This window comes from Lygodium microphyllum, chromosome 1 (assembly GCF_053477565.2).
Source record: "Lygodium microphyllum isolate KBCC chromosome 1, Lygodium_microphyllum_v1.1.10, whole genome shotgun sequence".
Classification (NCBI taxonomy): Eukaryota; Viridiplantae; Streptophyta; class Polypodiopsida; order Schizaeales; family Lygodiaceae; genus Lygodium; species Lygodium microphyllum.
In genome coordinates, this window is record NC_141135.1 from 137,752,949 (window position 1) to 137,765,717 (window position 12,769).

Here is a 12,769-nt window from a genome sequence, read left to right on the forward strand (position 1 = left end):
CTCTACTCTGCTGATGAGTTGTTTAACAATTGCTTCATAAGAAGCTCACTCAATGTGAGGTCACCTTCTAGCACTCTTTCCCTCTCTGCACCAGACCGAATCTCACACATTTCTATGTTATGTCGTAAGCTTCTGGTTTGTTGTTTCTAATTGTAGGCCACTATGCCCTACAAATATTCCCGCACTAGTCTCCTCTCCTCTTCGAGATCCGCTATGATATCCTCGAATGTCCTACTGTGGTGGTCTGTCCGGGTCTATAGACCATAGTTGGTGACTAATTGCTGGATTTCCATTGGGAAATCACCTAGGTCAAGTTCTTCGTCACGTCCATTGTTAGTTCTTGACTTTGCCATGTTTGCGGTCTCATGTTCCACTAGGTTGTCGATGAGATTGATCAAGTGGGGTAGATCCACTCCTCCAATGGTGTTGGACTCTTAGGCTTCTCGATCACTCAACTACGTTTTAAGGTCTTCTCCTACTATTGGGTTCGTTCTAATGGTTAGGTCTAAGTGAGTTCCTTATTTTACAAATAATCCTCAACTTAGACTCACTCGGTGTGTGTGTGTGTGTGTGCGCGCGCTCTCTCTTCCATACACTCTGCAAAATCAGGCTTTTAACTTTTCTTAAGTGCACTTCAAGTGTTGGAAAACCATGTGAGTGCAGATACATAGTGATAATTGTAGCTTTCGCACTCTCGTCTACATTCTTGGCCTAATGGGGCTCTAGGCTTTATTCTTGGCCACTTCCACTGGTCTTAGGGTCTCTACTACATCGTTCAGCTCACTTAGGGTCAAATGGGATCTGCTACTTAGCCTTACAGCTCTAAGTGTGTCAAATATGTTGATGTGAGTGTCAGCACTATGCATGGCCATTCAACTATAGTTTCTAGGGTTAGATTTTCCTATTAAGCTTGTGGTGAATTCTCCTATTGCGGGTTGTGCTCTGTGTCATATAAGACACGGTAAATTTGTCAATCTTGATGTGCCAAATTTGGCCGTTTCTGCAAAGTTTGATTCTGTAGTGTCTGATTTCATGAATCTGATGTCCAATTTGACAGGTGTCAAATTCTAATATGTTCCATTTCGAGTGGTCTGATTATGGGATGTTTGATTCTAGGAATCGGACAAGGTGTGTCCAATCGGATAGGTCAAGATGGTTGGATTTGAGTGTGTCTGATTTCCAGAATAGGATAGGGTGGTCTAAGAATCTGATTTTCAAAATCAGACGAGGTCAAGTCCGAGTGTCCAATCCTCAAGATCGGATGCCTGGTAGTGGTCTGATTATTGGTGTGCTCGAGTCTGGTATGTCCAAGTGCCTAAGTCCGATTTTCCTAAGTCCGATCAGACCGGTCAAGTTGGTTCGAGTTGGCCGTCCGATTCTCAAAATCAGACGAGTGTAGGGATTTTGAGCATCCAATTCTGGGAATCGAACACCTATAGATTGCATCTGATTCCATCAGTTTTTAAATAGTGGGAATAGAAATCTCTTCTTGCCAATGATTTTTGGCCACACATGCTAGCAAGATTCATTGGGATCCAAGGTTAGAAGCACAGAAAGGTTTCTACACACTTGATCCAAGAAAAAAACTCATGTGGCCTTCGATTGATTCACGAAAGCACCAAGTCTTGCAAAAGCTCTCAAGCGCTCTCTCTCTCTCTCTCTCTCTCTCTCTCTCTCTCTCTCTCTCTCTCTCTCTCTCTCTCTCTCTCTCTCTCTCTCTCTCTCTCTCTCTCTCTCTCTCTCTCTCTCTCTCTCTCTCTCTCTCTCTCTCTCTCTCTACTACAAAGCCTAAAGATGAGGTCTCCCTTGCCTCCCAAGGTCTCCCCTTGTTGAGTTAATCTACCAGATCACTCCCCGTGCAATTCTAACACCTCCAAGCACTCTTTTTTTTTCATTTTTCTCCCTATTTGTGCCTTGTTTGGGCCTATTTAATAGCGGAAACACTAAAGTTTTTTCCCTCGATTTCTTGGTCCTAACCTACTCTAAATGCAACAAAAATCAAAAGTAAAATATTGAAATGATTCCTCCTACTTGCCTAATCATCAAAAGACCAAAATACTTACTTGTTGCAGAGATTAAAAAGCCAAAACCTCCTACCTATCTCAAGTTCTAGTTTAGGATTAAAACCCTTACTTCATCGCTCAATTTGAGGTGTGCAAGTGCTCAACCTTACATCCATTGGTCTCAGCAATGAAACCAAAATGTAGAGGCAAGCTCACACTCAACTGCCACTAAGACCCACTGACCGCTTATTGTTTCAAGCATTTAAAGAAAACACCTATGGCTATCTCTCACCTAGCTGATGCACCTTCAATCCTACGAGGGTGTAGTGAGCTTACCTTGATGCCCAAATCAGTTGCCTACTCCCTCAAGCACACTGATAGCTCCATGATTTGTGATGTGAGCTCAAGCAACCTCAAGCCTCCACATTCAAGCTCCATTCTCCATAGCCACATGTGAGACAAGAGAAGAGGAAATAAGAGAATAAGAGGGGAGATGATGGGGAGAGCTTCTTCTCCTTGATCCCTCACCCTCACACACCCCCCTCACATTCTTACACTCAATTTCTCAAGCACACACAAGCAAGCAAGAAGGAGAGAAGGAGAGAAGAAGATGAGTCCACTTTGCTACACACCAAAGAATGAACTCCTCATTCACTTTTCAACTTTATATACAAAACCCTAAATTCATTTTGGGTGGTCATCCCCTTATCCCCTTTTTTACATGGTTGGGGCTCTTTTTCCCATTGTCCTCCTATCTTCCTAGCTTCCTTCTTCCTACCACCCATCTACCTTTACAATTCGCATAAGACAGAGCTTGGCACTCTTTTACAAAAAGTTTTAAGGGCGCCTTGCATTTAAAAATGTGCTTTTGCCCTTGCCTTAGCTCTTGAGGCCGCCCTTGCGCTTTTGGCCATTTCCCTTCCTACTTCTTCCATTGTGTCCAATTTCCTTCTGGGTCGCCTCTTTTAGGTCCCGACTTGCGCTTTTCTGCTTTTTTTGCTTTTTCTTGTGCTGCAATTAACAAGCTACCCCTGAGCTTCCATGGAAGTAGGTCCCTTCAGATGTCCCCCTTAGCAGAGAGTTCAAGCAGTCCCCTTGCTTAGCTATAGCCTTCAAGAAATGCCAATAATTTGGGCTTAAAACCATTCCTCAATGATTGCAAGCCTTTTCCTTCTTTCACAACAATGACAACCTTCAAAATAGGCTCAAGTATGTTGATGAGCCCAATGAAGGAAATATACCTCTTCCTTGAAATCAGACTCCACATCCTTTGATTGCGAGCCTTCAATCTCCAAGCCTTGAGCCTCTTAGATAATAGCAACCCCAATGCTTGGGTTCTTGAACCTTGAGCCACAGCTATGGAAGCTCTCAAAGCCTCACAATCTCTAGGAAAGAGGCTCTAATACTATGTTACAAAACAAGGTTGAGCATAAAGAGAATGGTGGATTAAGGAGGGAAGAAAAAGAATAAGAATGCAACCATAATATCATGGAAGAAAACTTGATTAATTGATGGTTGAGCAAGTACATATTTCTATAGCTTTTTTAGCTTGGATACACACCTTCCTCTATGCTTATGGGATTCATTATATGTGCCTCTAGCACTATACACTTTAACCATTATAGGTGGCGGTCATACATCACTATCATGTCATCTTTTATTATTTACATGACAATAGAATAAGGGAAGGTAGGTCACACATTGACTATTGGAATTCCCACATACTATCTTACTCTCTCTTACTTCTACTCATACTTCCACTCCTATTCTACCTTTCAAGTTTCCCATAGCATTTGACCTTCCTCTCACCATATGTGCACTTGAGCTCTTTGATCCTGCATTGTTCTTTCTTTTCATCTCCAACTGAGTAAAAAATACTCTCAATGTTCGCATTCATAAGGTCACTAAGAAGAACATGGCTTCCATTGAATCATGAAAGACAAGATTTTGACATGTCTTAGACATCAAAGCCCTCTCCTTCATGTAGAGATCAATAAGTTTTTTCAACAAAGAAATACAAGCCTACACTTTCTTTTTCACACATGTCATTAAGATTTTTCTATACACCTTCCATGTTTTTCACATTAAAATACATGGACATTGAGAATGTCAGCATAATAGTGGAGCATGCCAACTCATCCAATTCCTCCCATACATTTGGATCCATATCCTTAGGCTTAGTCCCACTACATTTGATTAGCTTCACTCGCTTCTTCTAGACCAATGCATTTAGTTTTGTTCTTTCCCATATGAAAAATTTGTTCCATCAAGCTTTTTAATATTAAACAATGCATTCTCTAAACTTGTTGAAAAAGCCATAATGACAATAATATGTCTTACACACCAAAGATAGCTAGATGTGCCCAACTACAAGCTTAAAATAGGCCAATTCACTACAAATGAGTACCCCGCAAAGTTGAGTAATAAGAAAATCAATATCAAACCAACATAAAACTAATGAAAAGTTGATCTTTTATCACTCCCAAAAGCATATAAATTCTTGCAATTATTTGGTAATCATCAAATTGTTTTCCAACTATCAAATAGGCACACGATATCAAATGCATACAAACCACTTTTGCATATCCATTGTAGATAGTATAGTTATTGTAATTTGAGCATGGTATAGCAAAAATTTATTCCAAAATTATGTATTTGCTTATGTTGAAGTGTATATAAAGCTTTTGAGCTGGTTTGAGAGTATACAATGGGCTACAAAACAACCAATTAACGTTTGAACCTACAAAAAGTTTAGATAGGTAAGGAAGGTGCTTTTGAACCTTATGGCAATCCACAAGATACCACTTTTTTATATGATGGCCTTTTTTTCTCAAAATGGGGTGATTTTACTCTAGATCTACATCAAACAATAGGCAATTGAACTTAAGAACCTAGATGCTTCGCTGAACAAGCCAAAAAAAAAAGTCTATTCTCTTGTTTATTTCTGACAAACACAAGCAAAGCCTATACTTAAGTCCCTAGCTTGAGCCACTTGCTTAAACCCTTTGCTTACAATAAGTAGACCCTCTACTTTTGAGAGACAAGCTTCCCCCTACTTAACTAAGCCCTACGCTTGCATGCATCCAAACCTTATAGGAAGACCTCTTTTAAAGCATACAAAACCAAGCTATTTTGCTTCAATCCCAACCACTAATGGTGGCTACCCAAATTGATGCCAAAATGGGCTATTGTTGCCCCAATTGAGCCTCAACATTTGCTTGACTTACATCTAGATCCTGAGGATGAGAATATTGACTCTATTAATATACGAGAACCAAGCATCAATGTCGAAGAAGAAGCTTTGTGACAAATCTTCACTCATCGTGCTTTTTTCTCCAAGTAGGAGCTCCCATGAACACAGAACCTAGCTCTTATATGAGTTTTATAGAGGGAAGTAATGGTGGGATACAAGGTAGAAGCTATAGAGTGCAAGAGGGTTGAGATAGGGATTGTGCTAGATGATGAAGAGGAAGGTGAGGGAGGGAAGACAATCTCATTCTTCATGCAAACATCGTAGCAATATGGCATGCATGGCCAATCAAATTCAAGAGAAGTTACTAGATCTTATCTTGAGAAGTATGTTTGTTGTGCAGTGGTAGATTGCTTGTTTATGATGTGTGCTCCTCTTCTTCTCGCTCCATGGCTATGGAGTTCAATCCTTCTTGTTGCTTTTTCTCCTACTCTAATTCAGATCCCTCTCTTCCTCTTACTATTTATCAATGACCACAATGTTTTAGAATGTCAATAGCCTTATCATGTGCCCTAGAAGCAATTGTGGAGAGTTACTTTTGTCTAAAATTTGAGAGAGCAATCATGGGAATGGTCAAGGGGAAGAAATCATGGAGGTGATGAGAATTAGCAATAATGGAGATCATTTAAGGTGGAGCAATTATGGAGATGTTCACTTTCTTCTAGTCATGGGACTAGAGAGAACCAGTCTTGGAGATGGTTAGGTGCAAGTAGTCTAAGAGATGAGCATAAGGTGTAGTCTTGGAGATTAGAGAATTTTGTGCCTTTTAAGGTCTTAGCGATGCTCAAGCTCACAATCTTAGATTTGACAATGTATACAACATTAGAGGTGATCAATTTTGAAGAGCCTCAAGTATATAGTCATGGAGATACAAGTTTGTAGGCAGTCATGGAGGTGATCTCACACAAAATTGTGGAGATTTTGTGAGTAATACTCATGGATGTCATGTGAGTATCATTTATGGACATCTGGGGGTAGCAATCATTGAGATCAAATATCATTAGCTTGAACATGGTCACTTACCCTTGGAGATAATGCTTGCTATCTTGAACATGATCACTTATCCTTGGAGACAATGCATACTATCTTTGCAAGTCTCTAAATCATGCAAACATGGAGAAGATTACTATGCTATGCATACACATAGATTTGTAGAAAAGTTTCCTACAATCATGAATGTGCACAATTTGGAGATTAGACCCCTCAAAAACACCATTTTAGGTTCAAGCTTATGCACTCAAGCACATAAGTCATTACATGCTCTCAATTTGTGAAAGTGACCCTTGAAAAGAATGCCAAAAAAATTCCCCCACAAGATTAAAGATGAGTTTTTTACACTCATGAGTTGTCACAGACTCACCACAATTACCTTTTTGTTGACATATTCTAAATAGAGAGGAGGGTGTTGATGGTTTCACAAGCGATATGTTCCTCAAACCATTGTTGCTCCCTCTTCAATCCATAAAATGTAGCCACTCCACACTAGGAAGATGAAGGTCATGATGATGGAGATGAGCTTCTCTAACTAGTCCCTCACTCACAATCCCTCACTTTCTCAATCTCTCTCTCACTCAATCTCTTATCTCATCAAGCTATGGAAGAAAAAGGAGAGGAAATAACTTCTCTCTCACTATTCCCTCACTCTCTATCACTTTGTCACTAAATCTATCTCTCACCCTCAAGCTATGGAGGCCACAAGCTAGTGGAAGAGAAGATAGAGCAGAAGAGGCTCAAAGTTTGCACAAACAAGAACGAGGTCTCTATTTATATTCACATATTATATACATGGAGTTTCCTTTTGGCTAGGCACCCTTAACCTTTGATCCCTTTCTTATCCCACTGACAATGCCATGTGTTTAGACTAGGCCTTCATGAAAAGCCCATGAGGTATTGAAATGTATGCATAAAGTTTTCTTATTTTGCTTGTGGGATATTTTCTATACACGTGTGTTGGAACATTTTAGTTTTACCTATTGAGATTTTCAATCACACCTATCATAGCCTCTTTGTATGAGGCATTCCTGGGCTAAGGACATGCAGGCAACTGAATCCCATAGGCATAGAGAAGAAAGGTTGCACCTCCCCAGTTCTATATATCATTGTACTTGTCCATTCTCAACTCCAAGCTCATCCTTTACTTCATTTTTTCTCTCTCCTGACGCTTAAATCAGTCCACTGCCACTCTGATGTGACTGAATAATGAAGTTCTAGCACATACTCTCATATCAAATCATTGAGGAGGGAAGTTCTTGGCAGATTTGGAAGCATTTCAAGAAGATTCAAGCATAGTGTCTCTTGACACTTATCCAATGACTCTTGTCACTTGTGTTAGCTTTGGCTTACATCAGATTTGAGATTTTTTGGGCTACTCTAGCATCAAGTCAAGGAGGGGAATACAACATTGAAGATCCTTGAAGTTCTTGAAGACCTATTGAAGATTTTCCAAGTATCTGGCTCCACAAGTATCTCTTGATACTAGTCACTTAGTGCTTTTTGGGCACTTGTGCTTGTTAACACACTCAAGATCATTTCTTCTGCTGCTAAAATTTGAGAATTTTGGAGCTAATTTACTGCTATTCCTACAAGTCCAACATGGGCAAGGACTCTCCGACAGTTCACTTTAAGGGGTTCGGGTTTCACACTTGACAGACCCGCATCAAGCTTATCCTAATGAAGAAGGGTCTCTTGGCCATCACAAGTGGAAAAGAAAGGCAGCCTCGTGAGGTGGATCTTGCAGTCACTTGGCAAAAGTTTGATGATAAGGCTCATGCCATTTTCAAACTAGAGCTAGACGACAGCTACATCCACCATGTGGATAACTGTGTGACCTCACATGATACATGGAAGAGATTGGAAACCTTGTTTGGTGCACAGTCTAAGTCATCAAAGTATGGTCTCCTGATGGAATTTTTTAGGCTTGGCATGAAGTCCAGCACACCACTTGCTATACATCTAAATTACATGGAAGGACTTCTAACCCAACTTGCAGGAATCAACATTAAAATGGAATAATATGTTTGTATTGGTATTCTGCTTCAAAGTTTGCCTCCTGAATATAATAATGTATCAACAACCTTAATCAATATGCCAAACCCTAAGCTTGTTGATATCCAGGTATCACTATTAGAGGAGGAAAAGAAGCTAAAAACTAATGAAGAGCCAAGCACCTCTAGAGATGAACAAGTGTTATATGTTGACAACAAGTACAAAGGCAAGAAGGACCAACTTTTCTATGATTTTTGCAAAAGGACCGGACACACTGAGAAGTTCTGCCATGCCAGAAAGAGGTCCCAAAAGGCCTATCTTGCTGTAATGAAAGAAGAAGAAGACCATGGGGCAAAGGAGGAGGAGGAGGAGGAGGAAGAGGAGGAGGAGGAGGAGGAGGAGGAGGAGGAGGAGGAGGAGGAGGAGGAGGAGGAGGAGGAGGAGGAGGAGGAGGAGGAGGAGGAGGAGGAGGAGGAGGAGGAGGAGGAGGAGGAGGAGGAGGAGGAGGAGGAGGAGGAGGAGGAGGAGGAGGATAGTTCTTAGGAGAATGTATATAAGGAGATTATTATAAAAAGAGATAAACATCGGTTCTGTGTAGCACCAAAAGGCAAAGGTGCCTATATGGATATGGCTATGACTATGAATATGGAAGGAAGGTAATCATCAAAACCTATGATATGAAGATTTGTAACATAGAGAAGAGAGAATGCCCAAAACAAGAAGTAGTTCTTACAGAAAGATACAAAACAAGGTTGACTATACACAACTAGATGAACATTGGAATTAAAAATAGCATTTTTGGAAAGAGAAGAAAAAAAATGCCCCCTCCCAAAACAAAACTATTTAGATGTTCAATGAGGCCCACATGACAAGGGGCCATGATGTAAGAGGTAAAAGTGTTTTTTTTTTCTTGGGGGGGGGCGGGGGGGGGGGGGGGTAGGGGGATGTGCATGCAAAAAATCATCAACAATGAATATAACAAAATACTGATAGGGCATAGGGTCACAGACATCTTTATGTAGAAGAGCCAAATACTCACCCATACATGTAGAACCATACTTCTTATGCGAATTAGGAGTCTACCTACCATAAAGATAATGATCACATGAATCAAAACAAGAATAATCCAAGGGTGGGAGATACTACAAATGGGTCAAAACTTTCATTTCTTTCAAAGACATGTGCCTAAGGCAACAGTGCCATAAAGATACATGCAGAAGATTGGTCACAACCAATAGATGGTCAATAGGCCCAGAAACAAGCAAAGGGTAGCGGCTTCCAACCTTGGCACTTTTATAAAAAACAAGTCTATCATAAGCAATCTTCTATGAAGAATCACCAAAAGAGACATGGTACCTAGCATCATCCAACTATTGAGTTAAAATAAGGCTTTTCATCAAAGTTAGGACATGACTTACATCATAAAACACAAATGGGGCACTAGTACCAAATTGCAAAGTCTAATATCACCTATGCTAATGATATTCAAAGTAGTGTCATCTCCCAATCTAAAAGAACTTGTAACTATATGGCACCTATGAAACCAATGGCAATGCAAGGGAACATGAAAGAAGGTCCCCCGACTCAAGAAGCCAACATTGAAAGTAAGCATATGATGCATTGATTAACTAAGTGGCATCAAGAGATGAAGTCATAAGAATATAGTCATTAGAACTATACTCCAATGCATTTATCTCCTCTATCTTCACACTATACTTAGGTACAATCTTAGTGGACTTTGCATTTTCTTGTAATTTTCCCTTACCTTTCTCATTGCACCTATCATTGTGCATTTTATGGCATTGGATCCTAATATGACCTTGCTTCCCACGATAATGGCATATCAATAAGTACTTACGTCTATGAAACTCCCCATGATCCTACAAGACTGAGACTTGCCCCCTGTTGGATTGTGAGTCTCTATCGCGATTGTTAATACCATTTCCACCATTTTTGCCTCTAGAAATCAATGCATGAGAAGTGTGGGCTGCATAAATAATCTTCTCATTTATTTATTCCATCAATATGGTACTCTCTACATCATTGCATTTAAAACCACCCTCAGGGGGATTGGCATTCATAGCAGTATGAAAGTATCCCATGACTTGAGCATTGTGATAAGTAAGAACAAGGACTTGATATTATCCTCAAACTTGATTTTCTACAATACAAGCTAGCTAAAAATAGAGTGGAACTCATTCAAATGAGTAGACATAGGCATGTCTGCCTTCATACAAAGGTCCATAAGCTTCTTCAATCGATACAACTAAGATGCAGGACTCTATTTATTATAAAGATCATGAATCTTTTTTCATAATGCATAAGCACCACCCTCAGTGTTAATGACATGAAATACACCTGCTTTGATAATGGCAAAATTATAGCAGACTTGCATAGCTCATCAAGTTCTACCCAATCCTCTACATCATAAAGCTCTAGCTTTATGCCCTCTAACTTCAATGGCTTAACCTGCCTCTTTTGCACCAAGGCTTGCCAAATTTGTGTCTTCTGATATTGAAAGTTATTTTCATCAAGCTTTTCAATGTTGAAAATACCACTATCAACTAATGCATGAGAACCTACCATAATGACTGCAAATATTTCCAAATGGCAAGAGTAGCAGCTACTATAATCACAGCAGAAACGACCCTAGAACTAATCCAAAAGGTGGGTAAAAGGGCGAGAATACATGAAGGTATAGTTGTCCACAAATTACAATCAAAAGAGGTTTTTAAAAATGTCCTCTCCAAAAGAATGCTAAAAACAAGAATTACAAATGCGGCAATGTATTCAATCCAACTATGTGACAAATAGACAACAAAGCAAGCTCACGTTGCCAGGGATACCTAGGTAGCAACTAAGATATACATGGACCACCAATACCAAAGACTATTATGAAAAAGTGTCAATAGATAATACATCCCATAAGCATATACATCATGCATGTAAAAGATCTCAAGAGTAACTGCAAATATATGCCAAATGTACAATTGGTTGAGAAAGTGCAATGACACTTAGTGCATAACCAATATGTATGTATGCATCAGGGACAAGTTTCTGACAGTGGTAAGTGCTAGTGTCCAAAGTATATGGAATCAAATCAGCCCACAAGTGGAAGTAACTTCATCCAATAGCATACAAGATCATATACAAGGATCAAGAGTCTCACTATCTCAGAACCAAGCTTTGCCAAGTACAAGTGTCTCCCATAGGAAGAAAAACAGGGGAGCAAATTGAGTAAGCATAACTCAAGACATATACATCAAAGCATTTGGGAAGCCGAAGCACATCAAAGATACATTCAAGAGTATAAGTATCTAATGAATATTCAATGCCCATAAGTGAGTAATACACCAAACCTCAAAACACAAAGCCCAAGAACATCAAATGTAGCTCAAAGCTAATCCTCAAAGCATGTCATAAGCACATCCAAGTGCATACATCAATTATAGACATCAGTGTATGCATGTAGCATACCTAAAATCCCATGTACATACAATAAGCATAAACCTTCTCAGGGAAAAAAGTTTGTTCTCCACATATTACAACAGTGAATACCTTGTCAAAACTAAGCCAAGCAAGCTCAAATGTGACCCCACATTACCTTAATACATCCTCCAAGCATCTAGGAAACAATACATGAGCATATGAGCATCAATAGAAGCATAAGTGAGCTTCAAACACTAAAGAACAATTGTTATAAACCTATATGCAATAGGTCTACTATATATAGTAGTCATGACAAAGGTTGGGAAGCTCCAAAATGATTCTCAAAAGCAAGCATCCAATGTTGGGGAAGTACCCGACGATTGCCAAGTGCTTGAGAGGAGTAAGGAATGACTTGGTGGTCACTATACAGATCAAGGATAGAGATATAAAAACAAGTATAATTCATGCTTAATGGGCTAATGTGTTTGTTGCTATTATTGGTTGCTACTAAGCCTCAAGCAAAGCTCAAGGAGGTCCATATGGTCCTTGGAACAAGCCTTAACAAGTGCGGAACAAGCCAAGAGAAGGAAGAGCTCAATGCATACCTCAAGAAGAAAAAGTAATGGCTATCATAAAACCTTGAGCTAAAGCTTTGAATCTAGGCTGAAGCAAATCGTGAAAAAGCTCCTCGAATTCATGCTCTAAATACCAATTGAAAGGTGAATAGAAGGTGGAAGCATGAGTGAAAGTAAGAAGGGAGCAAGAGCTATGGAGATTCAAGCAAGAAGAGAGAGACTGGTGTGTGGGAACTCTAGCAATCACAATGTGTGACGTGCCTTCCCCTATTCTATTTTGTCACTATACAAATAAAAAATAAAGTGACAATGATGGGTGCCCACAACCTACAATCTACAAATATGTTGATCTGTATATTGTACTATAAATGTAGGTAGCTAGGCACATGCGGCCTTTAACCCCCAACAATATTGAACTTAGTTTCAATTTTGGGCCCTCTACTTTGCCCTCCTTAAACTCAATTTTGAAAGTATGCCTATGACATTCATCATCCTAGATCCATTTTAGTATTAAGAACTCTAGTTGC